Consider the following 26,098-nt stretch of genomic DNA (forward strand, 5'->3'; position numbering starts at 1 on the left):
GCAAGATACATTATTGGAGAAAGATGACACGGATATATGAGAAATCATAACATTTCTCAGCTTTGGAAAGTTTGTACATTTTTCCACGTGTTTCCAAAGGTTACTGGAGAGAATAACATCTAACTTCCGGCATTCCTCAAAATTTGCTATTACTTCAGACATCAGTTCATTTGTATTGTTCAAAATTCATAAATTAGTCAACTTTCAGGAAGGAGTGACAGTGTCATGCCTCCCCTCATCTTCTTAAGACACATAATGTGCTATACATGCATACGTTTTAAAATTTTAAATCCTTCCTCTACAGAGACGAAATGAAAGACTTCTTGGTCAAACCTCCCTTTGAATACAATCAGGCCCAGGTTTAGAGCTGGCGGCTCCAAATGCAAAAATGTTTGTTGGTGACCACCTCCACAACAGATTCCCTCACCAACACCTTTTAACAGTGCCCCTCCAGTCTCCATAACCACTCTCTTACAGATGCATGTAATAACTTACATAGCACCACTCGTATTAGTGAAGAAAATCCAGATCCGGGCTATGTAATCCAAAGCCAATATCGGACATTAAGTAGAGGAGGGGGCCTGGCCATTATCCATAGAGACACCGTTAACTGCTGGATCAAAGCAGGTTGGATTTCCGATTGTGAAAGTGTCTTGTTTGCCATTTGTTTTTCACATACCTGTACCTTCTCCCCGGTCCTAGTATATCGACCCCCAGGAGTAATTGGGCATTTTAACAGCGACCTACCTGAAACAATAGCCAATTCAGTGAGCTCCCTGCCCAATTTTTCGGTACTGGGGGACTTGAATGTCCACTTTGATGATATTTCCTCAACTAACGCGGAGGAATTGATCGATAGCTTAGGTGCTCTCTCACGTAATCTGAAAGTGAACAGTCCGACCCACATAAAAGGTCATCTACTCGATACTATCTTCACCAACATTAATAACTTAATAGTGGAAAATCCCACTCCACTACCTTGGACTGATCATTATCTAATATCTTTTTATGGTCCCCGTTGATTAGTGATCTACCACTGGAGCCGGTAAAGAAACTTAGCCGTAATTGGTCCAAGCTTCCTATTGAGGCATCGGCAATTACTCTTAACAATACCCGCCCGGTACTGGAAGCTGATCCAGAATCAACCAACCATGAGTTCAATCAATGGATCAAAGCCTCTCTGGACTTGGTGGCTCTGCAGAAATGGACAACCAATAAGAAGGGCTCTAAGAGCATTGCATGGTACACCCCCAAGCTTAGAGAGTAGAAATTAAAATGTAAACAATCAGAGAAGCAGTGGAGGAAAGATTTCTGAGACGAGAGGAAGGGTGTCTACAGGGAGGCTACAAAAATGTATAAGCTAGAAGTTAGGAAAGTCCAATCCCTGTATTACGGAACTAGGATTTCCTCAGCTTCCAATTCTCCGCGTGAATTTTTTTTAATTGCTAAATCCCTAATTAGCCCCCCGTCTCCAGCTTCACCCACTGTTGATACCTTAGGCTGCTGCAATAACATAGCAGAGTTCTTTTAAAAAAAAATTCAATCTATTTATTCAGCGTTTCCGCCAGTAACTACCCCTTTGAAGAACGTCACATTGGAAAATAAGTCAAAATCACCTGTTACTCCGTTAGCGGTCCTCCCTTCCTTGGACATAAAATCCCTAAAATTCTATTTTAATAAACTAAAATCTGGTTCCCCTAGGGACATGGCCCCCCCCCCACATTCTGAACCAAGTTTTTGATACAGTCTCTCCCACTATTCTAGAACTTATTAATCTTTCTTTGGCCTCCAGGACAGTCCTCTCTTTACGGAAACGAGCCATGGTGAGAGCACTGCTTAAGAAATTAGGTGCGGACCCTGACATTTTTTGTAATTACCGGCCAATCTCGTTGCTTCCAAGGATTGCAAAAATTGCAGAAAAGCATGTCAACTCCATTCTGTCCACCTTTTTGGAGGAAAATGACTGCTTCCATCCATCGCAAACTGGGTTTAGACCCCATCAGGGCACAGAGACAGCTTTGATTGTAGTTGTTGAGGAAGCAAGGAAAATCTTGGATGACGGAGGCATGGCGGCAATTGTCCTCTTAGATCTGAGTGCGGCTTTCGATTCCGTTAACCATCAACTGCTGGTCTCTAGAATTAGAGATGTAGGGGTATTGGAACTGCACTAATGTGGTTGGAGTCTTTTTTAGACGACCGCTCATTTCAAGTCTTTGAGGACAATTCTATTTCCAAGAGTATGTTGTTGAGTTGTGGGGTTCCTCAGGGCTCGTCCCCTATATATAGCCCGGAAAAGAATTACATTGTACGCACTGATTTGTATGATATTGTAAATAGTTTTTATTTGTATATTAATGTTTTTATCTCTTTGTATGATTTTTAACTAAATCGAATAAAGATTCTTGACTGACTGACTGACGGAGCCCCATCCTCTTTAACATTTATATGAGCCCGCTGGCTGAGATTGTCAAACCCTTTGGCATACAGATCGTCACATGCGGACGATACCCAATTGATTTTTTCACTTAATCAATCTGGGAACAGGGAAAACAATTTGGCCGGTTGTTTGGAAAAAGTGTCAGCATGGATGGAGGGCTCATATCTACAACTGAATGGAGCAAAAACTGATCTGATGTTCTTGGGTAAACCTTCCCCACTAGGTCCTAGCTCTCTATGGCCTAAATGTCTGGACAGTATGCCCCCCCAAAAGAACAAATAAAAAAGCCTTGGAGTCTGGCTTGATCATATTCTAGACATGAAGGAGCAATCCCAGAAGGTAGCAGGAACCTGTTACGGAATACTTAAGATGGTTAGGAAAATCCTTCCCCTGCTGCCGTTCAATGCTAGGAAACTGCTGGTTCAAGCCTTAATTCTCTCACAATCTAGATTACGCAAACGCCATTTTATCTGGGCTCCCCACGTTCAACGATAAAGAAGCTTCAGACTGTGCAGAACTGTGCAGCTCGAATCCTCTTACAGACCCCCCACAGGGAATCTGCGCGAGCATCTACAGCCTCCCTACACTGGCTCCCAGTTGCGGAGAGGATCCAGTTCAAATCCCTATGTATTGTCCACAAGATTCTGTCCTCCAAGGGTCCACCTATCCTACATTCCATCATCGCTCCGCACTGTCCCAGTAGTGCCCTGCGCTCTGGAAATAAATGCATGGCAGTAGTCCCTAGAATATATAGGCCCAGGGGTAGGGGTAGACGATTCTCATATATCGCCTGCAAGAGCTCGAATGCTGTTCCCAATTACATTCGTTTGGAGGACGACTATATGTCCTTCCGCAGACAGCTGAAAACGTTCTTGTTCCCGGTCACCTAAAGCTGGTCATTTGTGTAGGTTCCGTTCCTAAGCGCTGGGAGTCCTTCTGATAGCCATGCGCTCTACAAGTGCCAATTCAATTCAGACCATTTTGCATCACACACACATTACACAGAGACAATCAGTAACGTGTAGATCAGTGTATCGAAAATGTTACATTAGACAGAGGACTACAAGGTGTAGGAGTGACATATCCATACTGGTAGGCAGTATAGTTTGAGTGCTTGGTCTGGAGAAGCATAAACTCAGAATTCAAAATGGAATACCATAATTGGAGGTTATCTTCAATAATAAGAATCTATTTCTACCCAAATGAACCCTTTTTGCAATATTAATCTATACTCTAATTTGCAGTGTGCATGCAGTTCTTTGGTGCCAATTAATAATTCACTGTTCTGCATTAGGATTTTAACTTATACAGTGCAAGTAACAAAAGGTTCTCTCTTAGAAAAGCAGTAACCCACTGACCTATTTACATTATATGCACTTTGAGATCTGAAAGGTGCACATTCTTTGCAGCAGGTATATTAATCATCTGTGCTATTTTATGATCAGACAAGACTAAACAAAACTCTGATTTTCTCCGGGAAGAACATAAATTACTGAAGTTATCTTGACATTTTTATTGTTGCCTGGAAATTGCTGGAGGTGAGGAACGCGACAGCAGGTGCTTTTAAAAGCAAAGCAAAATTGCGAACACAGCACCCCTTAAGTCAGCACCCAGCACACTGGCACCGGTCGCACCGGTCACACCGCCCTAGAGCCGGTCCTGAATACAATCTAGGTACTGACCCTTCATAAGAAAACATGCTCAGTAAGGTGCATTGCGGTCATAAATGTGGAGCCAACAGGGAAAGTATGAATTATGAGTGAATACATTGGGCTTTAGTCCAGCTCAGAGTGCCCAGAATGTGCACTGGACTCTGCTGAGACTCCCAAAGCTGGTCTCATTCTGACCTGTTCTTGTCCCTTTGGGGTGCTACATATACTGAGCGCAGTCCTTTCAGTCTTCCACTTCTCTTGCATGTCTTATGTGTTCTTGTTCCTCATTCACATTAAATCTCATCGTCTGCATGTTTGACTTTCTTTTCTGCACTGAGTTCCTTTAGCATCTGCATGTCTTGCTTACTCAATTATTGTCTCCTCATTCCTGTAATTTACTCCTCACTCACCCATGTGGCCAATCACTGGACCTCATTCTGGTTTGCACCTCACTGACCCATTACCCATTACCAGCCCCCATCCTCCAATCCCTCCCCACCCTCTTGTCCATTCCATAATCATTCAAACACTCCCACGCGTTGGACCTGTCTCTGGAAATAAAATCCCCCACGGCACAACATGCCATTACTTAAATGATGTTTTATCAGACCGTCAAACAATCATCATTTTTACTAATGCAGGTAGATAGGTTCACCTTTGGGTTAATCGTTACAGCTGTAATGCCTCAACATAGACACTCTCATGAAATACAGGTTGAATAATCCCAAGGATGCATGGAAAATCTTTGAAGTGACGCTGCAGAACGAATTTAAAGAAGCACCGTAAACATAAAGCTTCTGGGAAGAACGTTCGCAAAGTCTTGACTTGAATATAATTTCAATCGGAGACTCAGGAACACAGGTGAAATGATTAGCCCAAGCTGAGGAACTTAAGTGAAGACCAGAACCCACCAGAGGGTTCCCCTCAGTAACAGGCAGGAAAAAAAACAAGCACAAGCCCACGTCTTAGGTGTGGTTTTATGATCTGGAGCATCTTTGAATGCTACAGTGGATCCTCGAATCTTAGGACCCTCGAAATATGCGGTAGATCATTGAATTGTGGGCTTGTTGAACCCTGCAGGCGATCCATGAATCGCACTGTGGCCAACCACTCATTTGGGCCTCACTGATGTGCCTTCAAACACAACCATCTGTGGCACAAACGGCTGTAAATTAAATGGAGAAATCCACTGCCACTACTGCAGACACAGTAAAACAAACTTAAGAAGCACACAAATTTGAAGACCTCTTATACAAAAACACACTAGTAAAACAATGTTTGTCGTCCAATGTTATTTAATCACATTGAACATATGCTCCTATATCACCAAGAAATACAAATTTATACCTAGCAAGTGCCCCTCGCACAAGGGGGGAGGAGAAAGGAAAAGGTTGTGTGCAACAAGTGAGGGCAGGAGTAGTGTGAAGGGAAGGTAGTGCCAATGCATCAATCACATCAATATTTACAATAAAACCGGCTTTTACTCAGCCTCGCAGTTAACAGAAACTGAATAACAGGCCATTGTTCATACTATCACAGTTGAAAATCACTGTTGATCAAACTGGCAAAACAGGCAAACAAAGTTGACATTTCGACCCCACTATGGAGTAGGCTGCTTAAGTCCTTACGACGGGGTCTTCCACAGGACTGAATTGGGGCACCTGGGAATGTTAACAAAGGAGGTACTTAATTTATGGCATGAATAGATATTTATAAAAAAGAATCCGCCCCTGTTTTGCCAGTTTTATCAACAGTGATTTTAAACTGTGATTGTAGGAACAATGGCCTGCAATTCAGCTCCAAGACCTCCTTCCCTACTGTATTGCTGGATACCCAGGTCCCAGTGACTTATTTGGGTTTACCCCGTTTTAATAACTTCTACAGACTCAGCAATCCCAACCACTAAAAGTGCTGCCAAAGACACTAGCCCACCGAAAGCACGTTAACATCAGTGTGGAGGTTGAGACTCACATTCAGCCAGAGGACATAATTCCTTTTCAAGGTGAGGTCATGGAGGAGAATACTTTGCAAGCAATAGCACCTTGAGATGGCTTGAGGATTGCAAAGCACCCTATTTCACACATGAAGAGAAAGTAGCTGCTGCCTCAGACTATGCAAGAGAACCACCTCCTTTCTCAAGGCTGGTCATTGAGGATTTTAGTCAATGCATGGCAAAACCTGAGGGAAGCTGGCAACTCCGCTTGAGTCATGTGACCAACAAGTGCATTTGCATTAAGTCATTCATGGCATTAGTGATACCATGACGGTACTGCTGCTACACATTCAGCATTAGGACTTTTCAGAAAGACTTCTCATCTACTCCAATATCTGCCTCCTATCCCACCTCACTGCAGTGTCCATACTGACACTGTTCACCAGAATGTTGAGGGCCATACATCTGATGGTTTGGCATTGAAGAGCTTCTACCAATTTAGTTTTATTAAATCAATTTGTCACAGATTACGTATTTTGCAGCAAGGGACAGTACAATTTCCCCTACACCATCTAAAACATCTACCCATCCTCACAGACCTCCGCAAAAGGATACAGGAGGAGATAGGCCCCTCTGTCCAAGGGAGCTTGCCACCAAAAAACATTAGATCACGTTTTTTATTGGTGTTTTGTATTGCTGCTGCAGTTGCCGGCATTTAAGTTCCTTATTTGTATGGCTTCTTCTTGTTTGATGTTGATGGTGGTACTTGTGTTTTTTAAATGTGATAAGAAGTTATAGTCACAATCTGGTCACGTTCTTAGACCTCATGTCCTTCCTTATCATTACAAGGGTCTCCTAGAAGGACTTATTTGCACGAGACCATATCAGACTTACTTTCCTGTTTCTTAGTTGTGACATGATGATTATTACCAATGCAAGGCATAAAGTTGTACCATTGGTTTTTCATTGTGTGTGTAACAATTGTATTGTGTGTGTTTTCAGACATTTCGTATTACAGCAGGGATGTGATGTCACTGTACTCATCTGGCATTGTGTTGGAGACCCAGGTTTACACAAAAAAAGAAGGGGAGAGAGGTATTACTCCTTTTCCATCCTCCATGTAAATTTCATACTGTAACTACAAAACGAGGCAAAGGAGGGGGAGATAGGTAGCCAAAAGGATCTCCTGTCTCTTTACACCAATTGTTTGGTTTGTTAAAAAACTGCCCTTACCCACTAAGTAGTGGCATTCTTTCTCATGGGGCTGCTACAACATCCCTGCACAGACCAATGCCTGGGATGGAGCAAAGAGAGGGGAGGACATAACAAACATAAATGTGTTGGGATCCATGCAGTAAACAAAGGACAGTGGAATGAAAAGTCTAAAAACTCAGAGATGCCCTATATCAAATTTTATTCCTGGGCTCCCGAGTTAGGATTAAAACGTAACAAGGTAGAGATGGTCTAGGGAAATTAGGGTCCCCTTCTTCACCTGTACTGCAGGTTCTCCATTTTTATGTATCGTTTGTGATTTACTGGTGCCTAGCACTGCATGTAGTGTTAGTATGTATGGGTACTGTGCTATTTTACGATTTTTCTTTCAGGCTTGTTTTTGGTGATTCTGCACGAAATTGGCATGACTTACCTTTGGGTAGAGAAATTATTCAGAGCTTATTCGGCTGCTTTTCAGGCTGACTCCTGTCACAAATGTTTTTTATGTAGCGCATGCAATTAATATCACATGCATTAACTATCGCATGGGTATTTGCTATGTGCGATAGGTACCAGTTATGGTACTTTTTTCTAACAATATTTTCCATGTGCAGTTTTCTACTTGTAATTGAGTGGTCAGGTAAACACATGCGATTTTTACCAATCTATTCGGTAACACCAGGTCCACATAACTCATATTGAGGCTCTTAATGTTGCAGTTTCTTATTTCTACTCTATCCCCAATTTTCTATTAACATCGGTGCGGACTAGGCCGGGGCAAAGCAGTCATTCATGAAGCTCCCCTTAGACAGAGATAGATGGTGAATCAGCCTCATGTCTCCTTCTGTGTGATTGCAATGATGTCCAATGAGCATATAAAAAGCTCACTTAAGGTCATGGCCCAGAACGAGGGGAGCCATCTTTTTCTGGTTTGACCTGTGCAATGTCAGCAAATCCACTCACTGGTTTGGGGTTCACTTACCAATGCCCTACTCTCGTTCCCTTGTACAAGATTCTAAATCCCCATTTGAAACTATCCTTGAATAGTATGGAAGCCCTCCACTCCAGTTAAAGAATTAACTCATCCAGAATGTCCAGCCTAATTGGTTTGTTAGCATTTGCCAATACACTTGTCCTCGGATCTCTGCCTCTGGACAGTCTTGAAAATGGCCTCTTTTGTTCTGAGTGGGATGGTACCAAGGGCTATCTGCCTTTACACTTGGAGTGGTTGTGTCCGCATTTGCACACTGATTAGGATTAAGATAATCTCCTGATGTTCAGGAATACACCTAAAGTATTGACTTTGCTCACCTTCCCCTGCCCTTTCATTTTAATAAGGAGAGCCAAGTCAAAGTCTGGCTTGGCACTAAGAGCAATAACATGAGCTGATCCATCAACATATTTGGCATGTCAATTTTGTAACACAGGCCTTGTCAAAATATAATGAGACCATCCAGGGAGCAAAGTGTGCATTCCTTTGACATGTTTCACTTTAATACCATAGACGGTATCACTGCGTACAGTGGTATTTATTAGAAAGGGTAGTTTCTAAAACTGGAACTTAGAAATCTTCAGCCCCCCTCCATTAGTTATCCAAGAGGCAGGTCACTTGTCTTGTCTCCTTTATATATGGCATAGGTTGTTGTTATAGATCGAGCGACGTTAAAGTATTTTAAACATATGCAAGGGAGATTTAGATACAGCACAAATCCTGGACTGGTATATGTGAAGGTGGTTTCAAATATGGTAAATTCCTATGATCTCACAGGGAAAGCTGTGATTTATCAGAGATTTTCTGGTTTCATGTTGCCTATTTCAGCCACAGATGGTTGTCTCTTTCTCTCCCCACCTTGCGTCAGTGGTTAATACTTCGTTTTTAAACCTTCGAGGTGGTAGCTCCTCAGTATACTGTGTCAAATGAATTCAGGTACTGCATTAAATCAAGTTTACACAAAACGTCTTTCTAGAAAAAATTGCAAAGTTAAATGCTTTCAGTGACTTAACAAAGAAACGGATTTCAGGGAGGCTCAACCCTATCAGTCAAGTCATTAACACACATTAACAAATCAAAGATCTGGGAGAGCCCACCGAGTTTATGTGACACAAGTGAATCTCAAAGCTCGGCTTCAGTTGAGTTTTACAGAGGGCCTACACCATGTAGGTTTTTTGTTTTTTCACTACCCCCGGGTTGGGGGCAGCCTTTAACATCGACTGACCACCAAGACCTTGCAGAGTGCTGTGAAAGTGCTTGGGAAAAAAGAATTTTCATCACATTCCTCTCCAAGCACTTTGACAGCACTCTGCAGGGCCTTCCCTATCAGTCCTGCTGCAAAACGAATATGGCCCAGCGAATGTCTGGCAAAATGTCGATTACAAAAATATCTACCTACAAAAATATCGCAACAAAAATGTCGATTACAAAAATATCGACATGCTATCTCTAACAAGGTAAGTACAAAAATATTGGGGAAAAAATATCGATGTCAAAAATATCGTAATTAAAAAATATTGTTTTTTATTTAAAAAAATATGTAATATAAATAAACTAATACTCATAAATGTAATAAACATTGTTAAAATATGTTATAATATTTACAATTAATAATTAATATACATAATTTAATTTAAAAAAAAATAATATACATATAATACATAATGTATACTTCCTTAATAATAACTTTTAAAAATAACTTTAATAACTGATAAATAAAGACATATAAAATAATAATATAAATCAAAATTAATAAAAATGTAAAACAAATGTAAAAAAGTACGTAAATGTTGGATAGCGTAGGGGTGAAAATTACTATTCCCACTCCAGAGAGTGCAACAGTAGGAAAAGTATTGGATAGCATAGGGGTAAAAATTAGTATTCCAACTCCAGAGAGTGCTACAGTAGGGAAAGTGTTGGATAGCGTAGGGGTATAAATTACTATTCCCACTCCAGAGAGTGCAACAGTAGGGAAAGTGTTGGATAGCGTAGGGGTTAAAATTACTATTCCCACTCCAGAGAGTGCAACAGTAGGGAAAGTGTTGGATAGCGTAGGGATAAAAATTACTATTCCAACTCCAGAGAGTGCAACAGTAGGGAAAGTGTTGGATAGCGTAGGGGTAAAAATTACTATTCCAACTCCACAGAGTGCAACAGCAGGGAAAGTGTTGGATAGCCTAGGGGTAAAAATTACTATTCCCACTCCAGAGAGTGCAACACTAGGGAAAGTGTTGGATAGCGTAGGGGTAAAAATTACTATTCCAACTCCAGAGAGTGCAACAGTAGGGAAAGTGTTGGAAAGCGTAGGGGTAAAAATTACTATTCCAACTCCAGAGAGTGCAACAGTAGGGAAAGTGTTGGATAGCGTAGGGGTAAAAATTACTATTCCAACTCCAGAGAGTGCAACAGTGGGGAAAGTGTTGGATAGCGTAGAAGTTAAAAATAACATACTTATAAATAAATTATTATTTTAAAATATAAAAAAATTAATTATTAAATAAGTATAAACTATTTAGAAATACCAATACATAATTATTAAAAACATGATTAGCAATAAATAATTAAGTAAAAATCAATTAATAATAAATACCAATGAATAATAATTAATTACTAATTAATAACTAATTAACAATAATATAATTAACAAAACAATTAATTAAAATAAAGTATTACTTAATTACATTTAAATTACTTTCCACCTTATTCCCCTATGAACCCATAACCCGCTACAGAACATCATTATTAATTAACCAATTAATTAAAATGAATTACCAATGAATACAAAAAGAATTACCAATTAATTAAAATTAATTTATAATTCAGAAAAGTTAATAATTAATTTAATATAATTAAATTACTTCGCACCCTATTCCCCTATAAACCCATAACCCACTACAGAACATAATTATCAATTAATCAATTAATAAAAATTAATTACCAATTGATAAAAATTAATTACCAATTAATTAAAATTACTTTATAATTGCTAAAAATTAATAATTCATTTAGTATAATTAAATTACTTCCCACCCTATTCCCCTATAAACCTACAACCTGCTACGGTACTAATATACAAAATGTACTTAAATTACATAAATAAAAATAAAATACATATTAAATACATAATAATATACATAAAAATCATATAAAAATCGATATTAGTAACATCGATATTACTAACATCGATATTAAAAAAATCGTTATTACTTACCTTCGAAATTCCGTCCCATCGATATTAAGAATATCGATATAACCTACCTTCTATATTATGTCCCTTCGATATTTAAACATCGATATTATTATATGTCGATATTTAAAAATCGATATTTTGTCTGCCTACCTGGCCCAGCATGACCAGCACTTCCTCTGCTGCAGGCTTAGCAGAGGGAGCTTGATTATTGGAGTGAGAGTGTGAGCAGCAGCAGTCACATAAAGGTTTTCCTCAATTTTGGCTCCAGTGTTTCAGAAGACCTGTCAGTGAACCAGAGTCAGGCCTAGCTCGAGCCTTCAGTGACTCGCCCACCTTCAAATTATGTAGCTGATTATCTGCTAATGAATCACATTCAACAAAGGTATTTTTTGTGCCTGTGATCAGGTATTCTGCTTTTGTCATTGATTAACTGTGTCGCATGTGGTTGTTGCTACGTCAGTGCTCTTCAGCAAGTATAAAATGATGAGGTTAAAATATCCACGTAGTGACCCTTAGTCTCATTATCACGTGCGTTTTTAAAAATGTTACATTTTAGTCCTTACTACGTGAGGAACTCACAAGCAGAGAACCAAGAGAAAAAACGCAGGACACCAGGGATCCATGCAAAAGTACAAAACTTTAAACAATAAAGTATCAACGAACAGCAGCGTACAAGACGCCAACAGATATCGTCAGAAGAGGCAAGTAAAACATCAAGCCGAGAATGTCGCACAAAAGTGTGACGGGACTGCCAAATGGCCACCCCACAAATCTCCTGGATAGAGACCCCGCCGCCTCAGCTCAGGAAGCAGACACAGAACCCACAGGAAACAAACAGGGCAGGAGAAACCCGAGACTGCAGCGTTGGAGGCTAATCAGAAAAGCCCTGCGAACATCCAAAGAAGGGGAACAGGAGAAACCCCCTCAGCAGGCAAATCAGGAAGCCACACCTCCTGCTGCAAAAGGAAACTCGAAGAAACAGGCAGAAAAGCCGGATTAAGCTGCAAAAACAACCCAAACCAGCAGAAACTGCAAAGAAGGAAACAAAACGAACAAGGCACCCAACTCACCAACCGACAAGCGGAAGTGAAGGCCAGCAAAAAAGCCACCGCAACGGACATCCACAACAAATCCGCCACCAACAAGGGCACGAAAGGGGCAAGCGCAGACCCCGCAAAACAGCAGGCAAAGCCCCAAGAAGAATCAAGCACAGGAGAGCCCGGACAACAAAGCACAAAGCTCGGAAGAAGCCGACTCACCAAAGAGCAACAACCCCCAAGGAAGCCCCAAGACCCCCACAAGCACAAACCGCCGTCAACGAGCAGACAAAGTGGAAGAGGAAAAAGCCCGACAACAAACCCAAGCTGGAGAATCCAGTACAGAAGCAGGAACCCCAGCACGGATTCCGACCAAGAGAAGAGCACCAGGAAACAAAAGAGCCCCAAAGTGCATCACAGCTCCACAGAGCGGAAGGCCAACGCGACAAACACACGCCACAGGCCACCACAGAAGAACAGCCCAAAGACAGCCGCTCAAGAGCCAGGCCGTCAGAAGCAAGCGACAAAGATAGGGCAAAGACAGCTGCGGACCCAGAAGCAGAGCTGGAGGCAAGGGAGGCCGGCCAAATCCGACTCCCACCAGCAGCAGCAGGAGTGGAAACCAAAGACAGCGATGCCAACCCAACAACACCGACACCCACCCCAAACCTTCGCAGAACCCCCAGGATGAGAAAACAGGAGGGAAGGCATACAGAAAACCCGAAGGCCAAGGAAACGAGGGAGCAACCCCTAAGGACAGACCACCCCGGAACAAAAACCGGGGGAGAAGAGCAACGGGAGGGGAAGCAAACAAGACTGAACCAAGAGTCCCAGACCAAAGACAAAAGGACCCGGAACAAAGGAACAGACAGAGGGAACACTACATGAATCAGCATGTCATCCCAGCGCAGGGGCCATTCCAAGCACCTGCACATAGTCCCAAGCACCTGCGCATTGTCCCAATATAAGGATATGTCCTGCCGAAACGAGCACCAGACAGCACCAAACAGAGGACGGGAGACAGCGGACCAAGCCACCTAAAGAATGCACAAATAGAGAACATTTTCTTTAAAGAAACTAAACCGCCTTAACAGGGATGTAAATCCAAGACCCTCTGAAAGCCAACAGAGAAGATGCCGCCCAGACACAAAACACGGAAGCCAGCAGGAACAGAGACACGTACCGGGACCCCCCAAGAAGGCCCAAACAATAACGAGCCACCGGAACACCAGCACGAACAACAGATTAGCCAGCCACCAAGGACCCCAACGGGGCCCCCAACCCCAAAGACAGGCGTCCGAAGACAACAAGAGGAGAGAGGTGTCAGACTCTTACAATCTTGTCTAATGACTATATTTTTTCTTACCATGAACCTGCGCAGGAACAGAGATGCTAGATCCCAAATCCCTCTAGAAAATACTCCGGAGGTCAATAGATTCTGAGCTTCCAGACTATTTCCATGGGGGAAAGGGGGAATGGATAAAATAATAAACAAAGAAGAGACTGGTCCTGGACAGGGTCTTCTATTCTCAAGTCCGGCCTGCAGACTTCTATTCTTCTATGAGAACCTGAAAAGGTAAACACAATTAGCTTCTAACTCTATTCTATCTCATTCTACTCTTTTTTTCTACTATTTTCACCTACCCTTATCTTCCAAGATCTGTGCCTCTCTTCTTCTTTTCCTGTTGTATTTCTTGCTAAGTCTACGCCCAGTAATAGCTGAACCTGAAACATAAGGTATCCTATTTACCCTTTTTGCCTTCTTACTAATCTCCTTATTCCTTATCTTAATATTGTCTACTTTCTTCTCTACTTGTCGTGCCCTGGCTATTTTCCTTTTTTCTGTTGGGGTGATCCTTATTTATGTAGTTATATTAACTATACGTCTTTTTCCTAAAACACAAAAATGTCTTATTAACTCCTATCCAACCTTAACCTATGTATTTATCTATTCTAACGTATTTCCACTTACTTCTTGTTATTGGAGCTTTGTCTTGTCTTATTTTCTTTCTTTTAAATATCTATATACTAATTGTTCTATCTGTACATTTACTATTTCCGGTAATGTTATGTATTAATTCTTCTTTTCTCTTCCGTACAGTTTCCTGAGGAACATTTATCACTCTACAATCATTGGTAAGTATTTACAATTTCCATTAAACTCTTATCAGATTAACATTTCAGTGTTTTCTAGCATTCTTCTTAAATGCAGCATCACTTAGCTCTGTTCTTCTATCTCTATTTCTTCTCCCAGGTTAACGACGCTTGAACTTCGGGATTTGGCTGTTTATCTTCCACACGAGCCTCAAGAGAAATAGGAGCGGCGCTGTTTCTCTGAAGAAACTCCTCTCAGGTAACGGCTAAACGAAATCTCCTTCTTGCCGACTCTTCTTTTTCCACGGAGACTGAGAATACCCTATCCTGCAACTACAACTGAATTTTCACTGTTATTCCCTGACTAACTATGGAGACACTTCGAAAGGCTGTTCACTCGGTCAATCTTCTGGTGAAGTGAGCATTTCCCTAGCGCTCGCGCTTCACCTAATCTCCAAGCACCTGCGGATTATAGACTCGACCCCCAACTCTGATTTCGGAATCGGCAGCCATATTGGAATGCCGATGTCGAACGAGCTCTGTTCAGTGATCGCTTCTTGGCAATCTTTTGCTTGTTTGGCCCAAACTAGTGCAGATCACTGCTGCAATTCGGTCTGGGGGCCTGACAAGAGGGAAGCAGAAACGCACCCCCCACACCAGGTTGGGAGAGCAAAGCCAACAGACCAGGGGAAAGAGGAACCAGAACCCCGTAACCAGCATGGAAAAAGACCCAACGATTCAACAGAAGAAACACCAAGGACACGAGATGCAGGAGAGCCCAAGGAACCAGAGCCGTGGAGGCATCCACCACCCTCCGGACCCACACCCAACCCCGAGCCGGGGCAGAAGGGTGACTCAGCAAGACCCGCAGAAGATGCAACAGGGCAGAGAACAGATCCGGACATATGGGACACCTCACAAAATGCGTGTCATCCTTGCGCAGGGGCCATGCCAACCCCCCCAGTAATGCACAATTTAATTGCATATGAGCCACCGAAGCCAGCACTGAGAAAACAGCTCCCTGCAAAGCGTGAAACCAGTCCTGAGAAACAGAAGCCCCCGAACAGGAACCAGACGAGGAACGGCCAGACCCAATACGAACCAGAAACTGGAACAAGGACAGCAAACCCCCACAGCAGGAGCCAGCGCCGTGGAAAAAACCCGAGGAGCAGGAGAGAGGCCAAAAGGTAATACCTGAAAACAGAAAACAGAACCCAACATCCGCAAACCGCAGGAAACCTCTGATCAGTCAGATGGATGGGAACGTGAAAAACAGGTGACTCCCATACCTCGGGAAGCCAAAAACCACCCACCAGGAAGAGGGGAATGCCGGACTGCAAGGGGAACAACCGAAAGGGACACAGCGGCACCAACCCGACCAAAGCCCAGGGAGGCAGAACTGTACTGAAGGACCAATGGGAGCCAGGAACAGAGAGGAAGAGGACCCCCGATCCCACTCCGTCACCGAAACCAGCACAACAGAGGGCAGTGACAAAAAAAAGGCTGGCGCCAAAGAGGATGGCAGAACGCATTACAGTGCCAATGGACAACGAAGCAACTGTGAAAACAGCCTAAAAGGGGAACGGCCCGGAATGGAAACCGGCAACCAAGAACGATGACTGACAGGTCCCACCATTTGGAAATCGGACTGGACCAACGAGCCAGGAACAACTGAGCCAAGCCCCTAAATCGCAACAATGTCAACAAAGGAGACAGGGGACCTACAAGCAAGCCAACACCAGGAGCGGAACACACAACACGAAGAGGAAGAGACGCAACCACCAGGCTACGGAGATATCTCCTGGGCACAACATATGCGACTGACACCCAGGGGCAGCAACAGGCACCGCAGAGGCCGGGAACCAAACTGAATCCAAAAAAGGCAGCCAGTGGACCAAGGCACCAGGGTAGTGACAAAGCACCAAAGCGCGGGCCAGAGAGAAATCTCACCAGCCCCCGCTGCCCCAGTAGCCGAGGACAAGGCCCAACCATCCAGGCCAAGACAGGAAGGAGGGTCCCCCAAGAAAAGAACCTGCGAAGCACAGGCCGAAAAAGAGCAAGCACGCACCCCAAAAGGAGAAGCAACATACGAACTCGCGAGAGAGGAATCCACCAACCGCCCAACCTGGACCTCTAGGGAAGCCACCTCTGAAGACAGAGGGAGAAGGAACAAAAAGAATAAATGGAGGATACCGGGTGATAAAGACCGCCAGGCAAAACCGTGTCCCCAGAAAGCGAGGAATACCCCGCATGGCAATGCCAGGCCACACCGCAGCCGGAACAGCCAACAGGACAGCATGAAATGGAAGGTCAAAAAACGGGAATAAACCCTGCAGTAGATAATGAGTCAGGGAGAAGGCCCAGCACTACCAGACCATGGACCACCAAATCCTGAACGCATTCCCCAACAGGGGAAAACGTCCACGGCCCCACCAACAGTAGAAGATGGCTTAGCTGCATGCATCAGCAGTGCAGACAGCGCAAAACAGTCCAAGAAAAATTGCAGAAGAACACCCAGCTGCAGCTCCAGGACATCATGCTGCGTGGACAAAGAGAATGCATTTTTTTAAAGCACAGCATGAAAATTAAACATCTCAAGTCACTTCAACAGCATTGGCAGGACTTGAACTTGAACTTGTGAGAGCCTGTGACACCAGAGGTATAAGACATACCATTGAGCTATAGCTCCTTGGATGCGCTGGAGAGGAAGTCCTCTCACACATGGCGAGCAAACTAGTAAACCCCACAGGAAACTCCCAACACACCAATAAAGGAAGTGCCCAGCAACCTCCTGAAACACTGTCCCCAAACATCAATCTTGCATGTGAGACTGGAAAATAAACAAAAAGGGCAGCCCTGCAGTCTCCACCCACAGCCACATATGAAGAACATGGCTGCAGGGGCCGGACACTGCACTAAAGCACCAGCGCCGGAATGACCTGGGGCCAGAGCACCAGGAGGGCTCCCCGCCCCAGCCCAGCACCTGAACTGGGAGCATCCTGACCCCAGAACAGCAGCGTGGCCGACCGGAGGACCGGAGCGACCGCGCAGGGAGAAATTTGAAAAGACAAACATCAGAAACATTTAAAAAATGCAAAAGAAACACTCACGGCACCGCCAAACCATCCAGAAGCAAACCGGAACCGAGGCAGGAACCGAGAGCACCAGCGTTCCGACAGCTGTCGAAGCAGAAAAAAAATAGGCATGGCGGTGGGTGGGAGGGGCTTATGTAACTTTTGAACTTTGGATTTCTGGCGTTTTGATTGGCTGGTGAAGGCAGGACTGCCTCACGTAGTAAGGACTGGGACGGGGAGGACCCATGAGGGGGTAATGTCACCCTGCATGACTTTTCAGCTCTTGTAACCATGGTGTGAGACAACACAGTGCAAGTCGCTGCATTGCCTCACACTGTTATGGGAGGCATGACATGGGCGTTACGGTGGGTGTTCCCATGTAACACCCATGGAATTGGACACATCCCCAGATTTACAACATTCTGTAAACCTGGGAATGTGTCAAAAGCCTATGTCTTCCAAGGGGAGGTGTAAGGGAGGGGCAACTTGGAGAAATAACTTTCTTTCTCCTCATTTTTTCCTCTTTCTGTGTGTGCTGCATTCAGCAGCACACAGGGAAGGAGGAAATCACCTGCCTTTTTCTTTTCACTTAGGGCAACGCAGCAACAAGGCTTGCGCCACTGCCCTATGCTGAAAGTTTGCAAATAGGGCCCCTGGCCATTTCCTTAAAATTGTGTCTTTAGCTAGTGTCAGCCGTATGCTTTTACCACCATAGTGCCTTCGTTGTGGGTGCACTCCACAAGTTCCAATACAAATACAAGTTGCCTACTCATCGTGCCATCAAGGAATTGCTTCAACACATTCAAGATGGCTCGTTCTCAATGGCCTGGTCTGACAAGTCAATGTGTGGGCCGATGTTTTGGCTGTTTGTGGGCCTATTTTATGATCTGGTGTGCCGCTTTTTACTGTTGGTTTCCCTGATATTATTACCACAAACATTAGATGCAGCAAGCACAAATGCACACAGCCTTCCATGCTCTGCAAAATACCTATATAACATGTCTTTACATGGGTCACAGTTATTGCTATCTGATTCGCTAATGGAGGCTACTTTTATTTTGGTGCTCTGGCCTATTTTCCATTCCAGTCCGGCCCAGGTGAGGAGTTGGCAAAAAAATGTTGCTTTTGTTTAGGGCATCAGAAATCTTTGCCCCAACCTTGGCCCAGAAATTTCAAGAGTGCTTTGCCTCTTCAAACATGTGACCAATATTTCTAAAAAAACTTGTCTTTAACCCTAAGTGTGCTGGGCCGTTTAAAACAGTTCATACTGATCTTTTCCCGAAAATGTTATTCCTCGTGCATGTGCTTGGAAAAACGAGTTCTCTCTATGCACCTCTAATAACATATGATCCTGATTGTTTTGGACGATTGCTTTTCTTTCACTAGATGGCGCTGCAGCTGCATCTTTAGAAATCAGTCACTAATGTGCCTCAAGCGAAAGAAATAGTGTCAGGATTTAATTTTGAAGTAAAGTAATTCATTGTGTTGAGTTCATGACATTTTTTAAAATAATTTTCCAAATAAAGACAGATATTGATTTATCAAAACGTCTTCGCTTTCGGGATTATCTTACCCTGAAGATCCTAACCAAGTGCACTCATTCTGAGGACACTTAGGGGCTTATTTATGAGAGGATTGCGCCCCAGAGTATCCATTTTTTTGGTGATCTGGCGGCGCAAACCTCTCAACCGTATCTATGAGGTGATGCAAAGTCACTCTGCTTGGCTTTGCATAGATATGAAGTAAGGCAAAGCAGCGCAAGTTGCTGTCTTGCCTTACTCTGCGCCAAGGAGGCGTTACAGTCATTCCATGCGCATTGCAGTGGGTTTCCCCACACAACACCCATGGATTTTGACGCTGCCCCAGATTTACTCAATCACGTAAACTTGGGGCAGCGTCAAAACCTTACGCCTACCCAGAGACGACGTAACGAGGGGAAATATTTTTATTTCTCCTTATTTTTTCCTTTTTCCATCCTGCAGCACATATAGAAAGCGCCTCTCTGGTTTGGTTTTGTACAGGAAGGGGTCCCTTCCAGCACAAAAGCAACCCTTCTTGCCATGGAGGCATCCTTGCATCATGGTGCAAGGGTGCCTATGTTGGTGTTAGGCAGCAAATTGAGCACCAGCGCAGGGGGAAAGGACAGGAATGAAATGTATTTAATAAATAAGGTGCATTCCTGCCCTTTAACATTGGCATAGGGCAGTGCATCCATAAAACATTTGGTACTGCCCTACGCCAATTCCTCATAAATGAGCCCCTTTATTACCTGGGTATTTTAAACAGTACCTAAGGTTTCCCGCAAACCCATCTCAACTGCGATTTTCTTGAGTAAGCATAGAGTTGGCATGATGTGTGGGAGCCGGCCGTTGGTCCCCTCGATTTCAAGACTGGCCTAAAGATATAACTCTTTGTGAGGAATCTCGGAAAGGTACTCTGCAACACTTCCCAGCGCTTCAAGACCTAAAGACTTCTGGAAGCCATTTCGGACTTAACTGCGTTCTCTTGCTGATCAGTGAGGAATATGTGTTTGCATAATATTCATTAATTTTGGGATAGTGGCCCATTGCAAGTGTATGTTACTATGAAAGTTTGATTTACAGCTTTGTTTTAATTCAGTGCTCCCGACCCAAGAAATAAACGGAATGGGCCTCCTCTTGGGGTGCATTAAAAGATTCATTTTCTGTTGCCAGGGCAAAAAAGTGTTACTTTTTCAAGTCAAGAAGAAACATATTGTTCCTCCCTTTTTTCCACCTATTTTCATACAATTGTGTTGTACTCAGCTTGGATAGTGATGTTTCATGCCCTGCTTGGATGGTTTGTACTGAAAAAACATCCACCAGACTCAAAACGTCTTAGCAGCTTCAAACATATGTTTCCTTTGCCCTCTAAAATCCTTAAAAGGAAAGTTAAGTGTCAAATCATCTCCTACATCGAAAGTAATTCACTCTATCCATGCCCAAGCCAGTGTTCCAGTCTCTTCATTGCATGGAAGTAACTCTTCTTGCTGTATCTGATGATTTAGACTCAGTTCTTGCTCAAGAAGGTAAAGATCCCAATAGTCTATTGCCCCATTTTAGTCATGTTCTAAGCATCTGACTTGCCAAGCCCCTGTGGGCTCCTCTCTCCTACATCTTTATCTTAGCCAGTTGGCCTGACTCTCATGACCCTGTGTTTTCACACAGTGAGCCTCATTTGAAAGCCCATTGCACCGCAATTGTGTCACATTTTTAGACGCACTGGAGGCGCACTGTGTTTCCCCATATTTCCAAGGTACGTAAAGTCACCCTGCGTGACTTTTGATGGGCTTGTAAATATGGGTACCATTCATGCATTACTTTGAGTGAAAAGGTCGCACCATGGGTGTTGCTGAGGGTATTCCCATGTAACATCCATGGAATCTGACACAGTCCCAGTTTAACAAAGCGTCATAGACCTGGGAATGCGTCAGCATCCTATGCGTCCCCAGAGGAGTCACTGGATTGGTGCAATGAGGAGAAATACTTTTATTTCTCCTCTTTTTTTGCTCTTTCTATGTGTACTGCATTCTATAGCGGTACAAAAGGGGGTGGTGATGGACGGAGCATCTGAACCAATCAAACACTCATACCCAGTTGAAAGATCTGGGTTTAATCCATCACCGTTCTTTAGCCCACTCTGCTACCCCAGTTCAGACATGGCTATATGCAAATCAGTCTGACCCTGTGCCTCATGGGAACAGTCCAGCCCGAACTGCCAAGCCATGCCTTCCCTGGACCGGAAACAAGCTTCCGAGGACCGGTTTCTGGCATTACAGCCGTCTTCAGCCCGGCTTGCTTGAATCCAGTGGCAAAGAGAGCAAGGGACTCACGTCTGAGCATACCCTGCCACACTTATGGCGCCCAAAAGCGTTACAAAAGGGGGTGGTGATGGATGGAGCATCTGAACCAATCAAACACTCACACCCAGTCGAAAGATCTGCATTCTATAGGGCACAACAACAATCAGGGCTCTGCTCTAGACAAATTTTGGTGTTGCATGCAAGTAGTTGATTCCTGAATGAAGAATAATGTAAAAATGTATAGTGAGAAAACAGAGGTCATCTTCTTTAGAGCATCTCCTATGATATTGTCTTATATTTGGTTGCAAGTCGATCTGGGCTAATCTTCACCCCATTTCAGTCAACAATTGTTAATTTTCAAACATCTCTCCTTCTCTGATCAGATAAATCATGTTTCATCCACTTGGTTTTACTACTTCCGTATGCACCACAAAATCATTTATTTTCTCCCCTCTCAGTGATGCAAAGACAATTGTCTTTGTGTATCCTGGGACTCTGGCTTATTGCCTTTATTTCCTACAAATCATCATTCAGCACAAAGCCTCCCTCTCAGTGCCATCTTTTACACCTTTCTGCTTTCCACTGATTTTCCATCGCCTAGTGATCTATCTTTAAAGCATTTTTCAAAGGTCAGTGAGCACCGCATGAATCAGGCCCTCTCTGTTTTCTAAACATCATACCACTCCTTAGATTCTTTCCAAGAACCTAAACTCTGTGGCAGCCAATCATTTGTGCTTTCATAAAATAAGTATGCCGCTTTTGGAAGGCTCTCCTTCTTCAGTTTCGGCTGCAAGGCGCTGGGACTCTCTTGTCTTGAGCTCCAGTCGTCTAACTTTCCGGAACAAGACTTAAAACGTGGCTTCCCAGACTAAAGCAGTGTGCACTTTTCCTTTGGTTATCCCTTAGCATGCCAGAGTAGTAGAGTGCTTTGCAAATGAGCTTCATTCATCTCATTCAATAGAGCAATAGCAAAAGAAATCTACTTCAAATGCACCATTTGCTGCAATTTCCTAAAACATCCTGAAGGGAACGGGAAGGAGACGATGCTTAAATATTTAGCAAAAGTGTTTTGAATGCCCATTAAGGTGAGAAAAATGCAACTGACTCCATTGGGTTTTACAGTGCATTGTTCTCCACTATCTGCCAAAGAAATTCAAACCATAAATATCACACCCTACTGGGTATACTGTCCCAAAGCGTATTAATAATGCATAGTTTTCATTAGTACTGCTAAAACTTTTTGAAAAAGAGCCCAAAATGTCCTGTGAAAAGTGTTAAATGCTGTTCTGCTGAGATTAATGTTACTGGCTCAGGGTGCTTTACAGTGCTTAGTTTGTAAAAGAATATGTGCTAGGCCAAACGTTTTGCTTAGAAGCCCGCCACTGGCTTCGTCTAATGTTGAGGGTATTGACTACCAAGACTGTGCAATCTTGAATCCACCTCATGCTTCTTTAATCCACCACCAGACACTCCCTCATTATCTCCTCTCTTACATGTTCTTTTCCATTCCTGCTTTCTTTCTTTGTCACTGTTTTCCGTCTTTCTCTTCTTCCTTTACCCCGTTTGTGTAATTTCTGTCTCTTGGTTTGAGTCAAAGTCTGATGAGGAAAAATAAGTGCTGATCACCAAACAATTGTGTGCTGGTAAGCCCCACCTGCGCCCACCAGCTCAAATTAAGCACTGGTAAAATGCACTATTTGCTGCATATTATCCTGGAAAATGGCTCGTATTATGTATTGTACCACAACTGCGAAGGGGTCCCTTGCTAATAGTTTCGAGTCAGACTCTGAATTTGGCTCCAATGTTCAAAGTGCTTTAGACACCAACCTTTGAATTTTGTGTTTGGCTGCATTCCTTTGTGATACCAAAGTGCTATTACAGTGTTGCCAAAAGATTTGCTGCAATTGCTTAGACTTTTCCACCATTATGTTTCCGATGGAAACCCCTCGCAGTATTTTATTAGATGCTTGTAAATAGGAAAATCGTGCGAAAACCTGAAGGCTATTCAGTCACTAATTATTATAGTACTCTAAACCAGCCTGCCTTGTGCAAATTCATTACTTCAACACGACGTCATCTCCTTCCCTGTGCTATCCTATTTCTGTCCTATTACATGTCACAATTCTGACCCTTAGGCGGACTGTCTGTAAGAATCGAAAATCTGATTGGTTGCTAATGCTGTCTTGCCCCAGAGATTCTTGGGCTTGGTAGTTTTTTGTTTCTCCATGTGAAGTCATCGTTTCTACAGTGTTCAACAGAACAGAAGGTTATATAATGGCTTTATTGCAATAAAACGTATATTCCTCGTTTTTCTAAAAGGAATATCAGCCAACGAAAATCGAATCTAATGTGAACCAGCCTGAACAACAAAACCCTCCTGTGGACCTTCTCCATGCCTTTGATCCTATAATTGCTGTTTTTACAGCTTCCTCCATTCGGTGGATCCCAGCAGCACGATGCTTTCCCATGGCCGCCATGTTTCTCCTCCACTCCAGTCTGAATGTGTTACCATAATGAAGCCAGGTGCGCTGTCCCTTTGTAGGCGCTGAATGGGCCACGGCAGAGGATCAAACTGAGCCCACAGGAGACGCGCGAGCCAGCCTCTTCCACTTTAAACAAACCACGAGCAGGGTTCAATCACTAAGTATTGTTTAGCTGGGATTGCACCCGACAAGTCTACTAAAGCTGGTGCTAATATATTCCATTGAAACCTAGAAGCATCTGCTCATTTAAATACTGGTTTATTCAGCCCAAAGCAGCCTTGGCTAAAGACGCGCATTTAAAAACGGCATTACACCCTCGTCCCTCCCTGAAGCCGATAACCACAGACTGTGGTCAGCCGGATCAAACGACACGGATCTCTGACGAAACCCTTCAAGAAAAAAATATTTTCAGCATTTCTACTGGAGAAATATCATCTTTGCCGACCTGCAATTGAGCAGCCCTGTCACAGTGTCTGTCTGGCCTGTAAAAATCATAACAAGAATTGACTAAGCTAATGCAGCTGGCTATTGTGTAGCGCATACAATCTACACATACATGACCCCCAACCCCAGGGCTTTAAGTGGGATGAAAAAACTGGGGGTCTCTCACAGGGGTGTGACCAATGTAATTAAGGTTGTGGCTTAAAAACATGTAGGCTTAAAATCTATGCTTAGCATAGTGTGCCGTCCGACTTACAACAAGATACATCATACCTACAAGAAGTCAGGATTATAGGCTTTGTCAGTGGTTGTTAGTTGCATAAGATAAATAAGCAGCAACTATGGCTGGTATATAATATGGTGCTTCCACTTAAAGCCCTGGTGACACCACGACAATGTTGCTGCTACTGAGTTTTCAAAAAGAGATGGGAAATCCAGAGAGAAAATGACTCTCTTTAAAGGATTTTCCTTCCCCTACAACACTTACGTGGCATGATGTCATGACGTAACCTCCAGTAGTGAGATGTGAGCAGTGCACATCGATGTGCCTGCTGTCACTGCAGTCCGGGGAAAAACAGACCGCCTGTGCCAGGGTCCAAAACAGAGCGATACAAAAGGGGATGATGGACGGAGCGCTTGAGCAAATCAAACACTCACCCCCAGTCAACTGATCTGGGTTTAATCCATCACCATTCTTTAGCCCACTCAGCCACCCCATTTCAGACATGGCTATATGCAAATCAGTCTGACCCTGTGCCTCATGGGAACAGTCCAGCCCGAACTGCCAAGCCATGTCTTCCATGGACCGGAAACAAGCATCCTGGGACCGGTTTCGGGTCCATCATCACCTTTGGTTTTTCTTTGTTCGCCCTAAGTTGGCAGGGTATGCTCAGACGTGATCCCTTGCTCACTTTGCCACTGGAGTCAAGCAAGCCTGGCTGAAGATGGCTGTAATGCCAGAAACCGGTCCTGGGAAGCTTGATTCCGGTCCAGGGAAGACATGGCTTGGCAGTTCGGGCTGGACTGTTCCCATGAGGCACAGGGTCAGACTGATTTGCATATGGCCATGTCTGAACTGGGGTGGCGGAGTGAGCTAAAGAACGGGATGGATTAAACCCAGATCAGTTGACTGGGGGTGAGTGTTTGCATTGTCAAAGCTCCGTCCATCATCACCTTTGGTTTTTCTTTGTTCGCCCTAAGTTGGCAGGGTATGCTCAGACGTGAGTCCCTTGCTCACTTTGCCACTGGAGTCAAGCAAGCCTGGCTGAAGACGGCTGTAATGCCAGAAACCGGTCCTGGGAAGCTTGATTCCGGTCCAGGGAAGACATGGCTTGGCAGTTCGGTCTGGACTGTTCCCATGAGGCACAGGGTCAGACTGATTTGCATATGGCCATGTCTGAACTGGGGTGGCGGAGTGAGCTAAAGAACGGTGATGGATTAAACCCAGATCAGTTGACTGGGGGTGAGTGTTTGCATTGTCAAAGCTCCATCCATCATCACCTTTGGTTTTTCCAGGGTCCAAAACAGAGCCCGATGGAGACCCGTTTTGAGGCCTCCTTTAAACAAGCATTTGCAATGCAATAGGTCTCGCATTTACACAAGTATAAAACGGTGCCTCTTTGTAATTAATACCATTTGTTAAATCAGATTTTGCAATATCTTCCTGGAAGGAAGAAACAGAGAGACTGCAGAATCTCGCCACGGTGATGAGAAAGCATGTGTTCTTTCTGCCAA

At 43.7% G+C, this 26,098-nt stretch overlaps 1 protein-coding gene and 1 long non-coding RNA gene across 2 annotated transcripts in view; one reads left to right on the forward strand and one right to left on the reverse strand.

The window, feature by feature from the left end:
- Window positions 1–17,708, reverse strand: part of LOC144769159 (uncharacterized) — a 202,379-nt gene extending 184,671 nt beyond the window's left edge. The window contains exon 1 of the long non-coding RNA XR_013598673.1: window positions 17,657–17,708. This is a non-coding gene — a long non-coding RNA (uncharacterized LOC144769159). The remainder of the gene's footprint in view (window positions 1–17,656) is intronic.
- LOC144769158 (phosphatidylcholine:ceramide cholinephosphotransferase 2-like) overlaps window positions 1–26,098 on the forward strand; it is a 499,022-nt gene that overhangs the window by 374,723 nt on the left and 98,201 nt on the right. The gene's annotated exons all lie outside the window — the stretch shown is intronic.

This window comes from Lissotriton helveticus, chromosome 7, assembly GCF_964261635.1.
Source record: "Lissotriton helveticus chromosome 7, aLisHel1.1, whole genome shotgun sequence".
Lineage (NCBI taxonomy): Eukaryota > Metazoa > Chordata > Amphibia > Caudata > Salamandridae > Lissotriton > Lissotriton helveticus.